At 42.2% G+C, this 5,943-nt stretch overlaps 1 long non-coding RNA gene across 1 annotated transcript; it reads left to right on the forward strand.

Annotated features, from left to right (window-relative positions):
• Positions 1–4,972: 4,972 nt before the first annotated feature.
• Positions 4,973–5,537, forward strand: LOC118348533. Its single transcript, XR_004801607.1, has 3 exons — positions 4,973–5,083; positions 5,203–5,295; positions 5,450–5,537. It is a non-coding gene; the product is annotated as an uncharacterized LOC118348533 (long non-coding RNA).
• Positions 5,538–5,943: the final 406 nt, after the last annotated feature.

The following is a 5,943-nucleotide window of genomic DNA, read 5'->3' on the forward strand; positions in this document are numbered from 1 at the left end:
GGGATCAACCCAAATTACACGCAGTGGATATTCATGGGGAGGAGGATACAACATTGAACGTGAGTGATGAAGATATTGATGATGATATCAACCAAGAAGACGATTACATAGATGACATGCAGGATATGTTGGATGACATCCGGGCAGGCACCTTCGATGATGCGCCCCAAGCTAGCACTCCTGCGGCAAACAGGCCACGAGAGACGGTAGATTCACCATCTTTCGAGCAGCTACTAGAGGATGCCCGACGTCCGTTGTTCGATGGGTGTACAAAATTTTCAAAACTGTCATTCGTTGTGAAGTTGTTACACATCAAATCAATCGGTGGGTGGTCAATTAAGTCATTTGACATGCTACTTGATTTGTTGAGGTCTGCCTTTCCTGATGCCCTATTGCCACAATCATATGAGGAGTCAAGGTCGTTGGAGCGCGGTTTGGGCTTCAAATACCACAAAATCCATGCATGCCCCAACGACTGCATCTTATTTTGGAAGGAAAATGCAGCTCTTCATGAATGCCCTGTATGTAAGGCTTCGAGGTGGATACCAAATACACGCGGACATCGCGCGGTACCTCAAAAAGTGTTGCGTCACTTTCCATTGAAACCGAGATTGCAGCGTCTCTTCATGTCTGCAAAGATAGCAGGTGATATGCGATGGCACAAAGAGCAACAGACGAAAGAAGATACTTGTATGAGACATCCGGCCGACTCTGAGTGCTGGAAGAAATTTGATGAAGATCATGGCTGGTTCGCTTCGGATCCTCGCAATGTTAGGCTCGGTCTGGCAAGTGATGGCTTTACTCCATTCAACAACTTGGCTAAACCTCATAGCATTTGGCCAGTGATCCTTGTCCCCTATAACTTGCCGCCGTGGTCATGCATGAAAGACCAATTCTTCATGACATCTCTGATTATTCCTGGTCCAAGGTCACCAGGGAATGATATTGATGTATACTTGCAGCCGTTGATCGATGAACTGCTTGAATTTTGGGAAGATGGGGTACCTACATATGATGCCTCAACTAAGGAGACGTTTATGTTGCATGCTGCCTTATTGTGGACAATCAATGATTTTCCTGCCTACGGGAATCTGTCTGGCTGGTCAACAAAGGGAAAATTGGCTTGTCCGTCTTGCAATGCAGACACAGACTCTAATTGGTTGAAATATGGCCGAAAACATTGTTACATGGGACATCGTCGTTTCTTACCCCCAGATCACATATGGAGAAGGAGGAAATGGTTGTTCAACGGTAGAGAAGATCATCGCATGCCACCAAGGGAATTTGGTCCTGAAGAGATTCAAAATCAATTGCAGATGATTGGGGATGTTCAGTTTGGCAAATCTCATAGGAAGAAAAAACGCACTGCTGAAGAGCTGAACTGGACAAAGTGTAGCATATTTTTCGTGTTACCTTATTGGTCAACAGTTCGACTTCGGCATAATTTAGATGTTATGCATATTGAGAAGAATATTGCCGACAACATCTTGTTCACTTTAATGAACAGTCCAGGGAAAAGTAAGGATAACATCAATTCAAGGCGTGACTTAGAGCTTTTGGGCTATAGAAAAGAATTACACTTGATATGGCATGGTGATCGTGTAACAATGCCACATGCACAGTACACATTAAACGTCGAGCAAAGGAATAAATTTTGTGAGTGGTTGTCTGATATCAAATTTCCAGATGGGTTCGCTTCCAATATCTCGAACTGTGTATCTCGACGTGACTGCAAAATCTCAGGGTTGAAAAGCCATGACTGTCACGTTTTCCTTCAAAGACTACTCCCTATTGCTGCTGGGGGGTATTTAAGAAGTGACATTGGCTTGGCTTTGGCTGAACTTGGTACTTTTTTCAAAGAGTTGTGTGCTCGAACACTCGATGTCAACCGCCTGGCCCAACTCCAAACTGATGTTGTCACCATTCTATGCAAACTGGAGATGATATTCCCTCCTTCCTTTTTCGATGTTATGGTCCACCTAGCTGTCCATTTACCCCATGAGGCCAGACTTGGGGGTCCAGTACAATATAGGTGGATGTACCCATTTGAGAGGTATCTCGGCAAATTCAAGCGGTATGTTAAGAATAAAGCCCGCCCAGAAGGTTCAATAGCCGAGGCTTACATTCACACCGAATGCTTGACATTCTGCTCCATGTATCTCAAAGATATTGAGACGAGGTTTAGTCGACCGGACCGCAACATTGATGCCGACGAAGCGGAAACGTTAGATGGGTTCAAAATTTTCAACCAGAAAGTTCGTCCCTTGGGCATGCCTTCGAACGTGCAATTAGAAGATAAACTATTTAGGGCAGCCATCTGGTACGTGCTCAATAATTGTGCGGAGATTGGACCTTATATAGAGTAAGCATTAACGAGTCTACTTAAAAATCATCTTTCATTCTATACAATTTGTTATGAACCCAATACCATCTAACTTCAATATGTTGTTTCGCCTCGATGCACCAAATGCAGGGAACACTACGAGAAATGTAAGGTGCAACACCCAGATTGCATCGAGCGCACGCACCAAACTGAGTTCCCAACTTGGTTTAAGCAACGTGTAAGTTCTTATCCATTCCTATCTAAGATGTGCTGCTATAGCTTTCATTTTATATGATTTGGATCTAATCATATAATAAACATTATGACAATTTGCTTTTTTAAATATATAGATCCAGGAACATCGTACCTCGCAGACACTTGATGTGTCCGCTGATCTGTACGCGTTAGCTTGCGGGCCTGACCGTTGGGTTGCAACATATGCTGCTTGCATAATAAATGGAAAAAGGTTTCATACGAAACAGCGTGAACTTCGCCGTCGTACACAAAATTCTGGAGTGGTGGTAACTGGTGATGAGGCCACAAATAATTTGGACTTCTATGGAGTTATTAATAATATTGTAGAGTTACGCTACATGGAGTGGCGTCGGGTGTACCTGTTTGAATGTGATTGGTTTGACGTTGGTGATCGAAAACGAGGGGTGCGGGTGGATGACCATATGATTAGTGTCAACATGAACCGGACTTGGTATAAGGATGAACCATTCGTGTTGGCGAGTCAAGCTGATCAATGTTTCTACATAAGAGATTTAAGGGCGAAAGGGAATTGGGGTGTTGTGCAGAACTATGCAAATAGGAATGTATACAACATTCCCCATCAAGTACTACCGAGAGTTCTTGAAGTACTTGATGGGGAATCAAGTACTCCCGATGCCGATCAAGAAGATGAGCCATCATATTATTATGAACCAGTGCAGTGTGATAACACAGATCAAGTGGCAACTCAACTGAATAGGCCTGATATACTACCTAGCCATGTAGATGCACGAGAAATCATGGATCCGGTTGGTCAATGCATAGATTCAACAGGCTTTATTAATGATGACATGATCACTTCTGAGTCTGGAAATGCGGCCAGTGAGGGGGAATATTCAGATGAAGAGGACCTATCAACAAATGAGGGGGAACATTCAGATGAGGATGGGCACACAACATCTGATGAGTCTGGCGACCTGTAAATATAACCCAGGAACTTCGTTCATTTAAGGTTGAGATATTAGAATTCTTGTTCGAAATTTTCCATGTGTATATAGACATCTGACAATATGAGAACAATATTGAACTTGGTATGTGTATATAGACAGTTCAATATGAGTTTGGGTGAAATATATGTTTTGATTTATTTTCTTACTACCATGAAGAAAATCATTTTATCTGGCCCGAACTACTTATTATGCAAACTCATATTTTCTTATTATGCAAGTAGCAAACAATCTTGAGAGTAGTATTCAAGTTTTACAACATCTATACCTAAATTAAATAGTACCTAACACGTGATTTAATTTGCTTCAGGTTACGTTCAATATCGGGAGGCTGTGTGAACTGGGATGCACTATGCATTATCAAGGTATATATACGGCCGACTCTTAGTTATTCGTTTGTCTATTTAAAGTCTCATAGTGTAAGGGTTAGTCTACCTAAAAGTAACTGAAAATGGTAGATAAATTTGCTTGTTTACGGACCTGTCTGTGCATATTGAGATTATTTTGTATCAATTAGGGCATCAATTTTATCCCACTATGTTATTAACTTGTACTCGTGCAGGTAATCAGCCGGGACCCAGTTCAAGAGGTGGAGGAAGACTTCGAGGTCTTCGAGGTGGAAGGCGTTATATCCCATACTCAGGTCGGCACATCCGACCACGCGGTGCGAAATTATCTTCATATCATAGCACGGAGGAGTGTAATCAATCCTCCTCGGATGACTCAACACAGCCTCCAAGTCCCCCACCATGCGTTGTGCCAACTCACGCGCCAGAACCTATTCAAGAACCCCAACCAAATACTGCTGGGGAGCCTGCACCTACTGGAGAACAGTCTGGTGCATGTTTTTCCAATACTTTAATTTTGAAAGCATTAGCATGTTTGTATGTGTTATTAAGTGTGAATATTCCACATTACACTTTAAAATACTAATATATTGTACCTTAAAATACAGCTGCAGATGCCCCAATGGAGACCGAAGGAACGCAAGAACAGAGGAGACGAACTCGTGGGCCATCTAGATGCATTTTCTTTGACAAGCTAAGGAAGAACGGGAAAGTGCAGTTGAAGATAAACGATGGTGAGACAGCCCCATGTTGTGAACACGCTTCTATGTTCACAACACGAGTATCGTGGATTGTGAAACAATATTGTGACATGAGTTACAAGCGTTGGTCGGATGTCCCACCAGCGATTAAAGAGGAGCTCATTGACCGTGTTCGGGTAAGTCAAAAATTTAATTGTCCTTGTTTGGGGTGTTGTTTATGTAGTATAATCATCGCCTAAATAACGAGATAACTGGTGATTGTTTGCATGCTGCCTTATGTAGAATGACTTTGTGTTGGACTGGGATCGCGAAAACCACCGATTGATGGTGACAAAGGCCTTACGTAAGCGCTTCAACTCCTTCCACCACGACTTGCACAAGATTTATGAATCCTATGGAAGCCACGCAGAAGCGTTGGCTAATGGAACTAGTCTGGTGGACCCCATTGTATGGGTGAAGTTGTGTGAAAAGTGGGGCAGCGATGCCTTTAAGGTACAGATAGTCTTTCTCACATACAACCATATAATAGCTATATATTTAATATGTCTAAATATTGTGGTGGAAAATCTGTTTGTCTATTATAAGTAATTGTTCCCTATTGTGTATGACAGAAAATTTCAGCTCAAAATCGGGAGAACCGAAAGAAGCAGGCCATTAATCACACGTCAGGACGTAAATCATTCGTCCGATTACTTGAGCAAAAGGTATGTCTAAGGGAAAACAATCTTTTCATTTCAATAGAATCGTGAAAATGCACTTTACTTGGAGATTTTAGTGACAATATTACTTTACTATCACTAAAGGTGGTTACTCATAGCTTTTGTTGTTCAAATGTCACATGGTTCATACACATGACAGCGCAATGAGAATGGGAATTTGGTCGACTTCTACAAAGAGACGCGTTGGTCGAAGAAAAAGAATGCATTTGTCACAGATGCTACAGAAAATACTTATGTGAGTAGTGCATAAACAGCCGTTGGGATCTATGTTGAATTTCTATACGGTAGTAAAATCATTAATATAGCACTAGCTGATTATTTGTTAAGAATCGTTGCTTTCTCAATGTGCAGAAGGAGATGCAAGGTAGGTTGGATGGCCTAGGACCAGAGCAACGTAGTGATGAGGCAGCAGCGACTGTCTTTAGGGAGGTTCTTGGCCATCGACCTGGATATGCACGGGGACTTGGGGAAATGGTCATCCCCGAGTCAAGTAGACAACGTGACAAAGTTCAAATGCAACAATACATGTCTGAGGCTGAAAAGCACAAGAAAGATGCTGAACAATATAAGAAGGATGCTAAGCAATATAAGAAGGATGCTGAAGCTTACAAGAGTCAGCTGGATGAAATGAGG

This window comes from Juglans regia, chromosome 5, assembly GCF_001411555.2.
Source record: "Juglans regia cultivar Chandler chromosome 5, Walnut 2.0, whole genome shotgun sequence".
Lineage (NCBI taxonomy): Eukaryota > Viridiplantae > Streptophyta > Magnoliopsida > Fagales > Juglandaceae > Juglans > Juglans regia.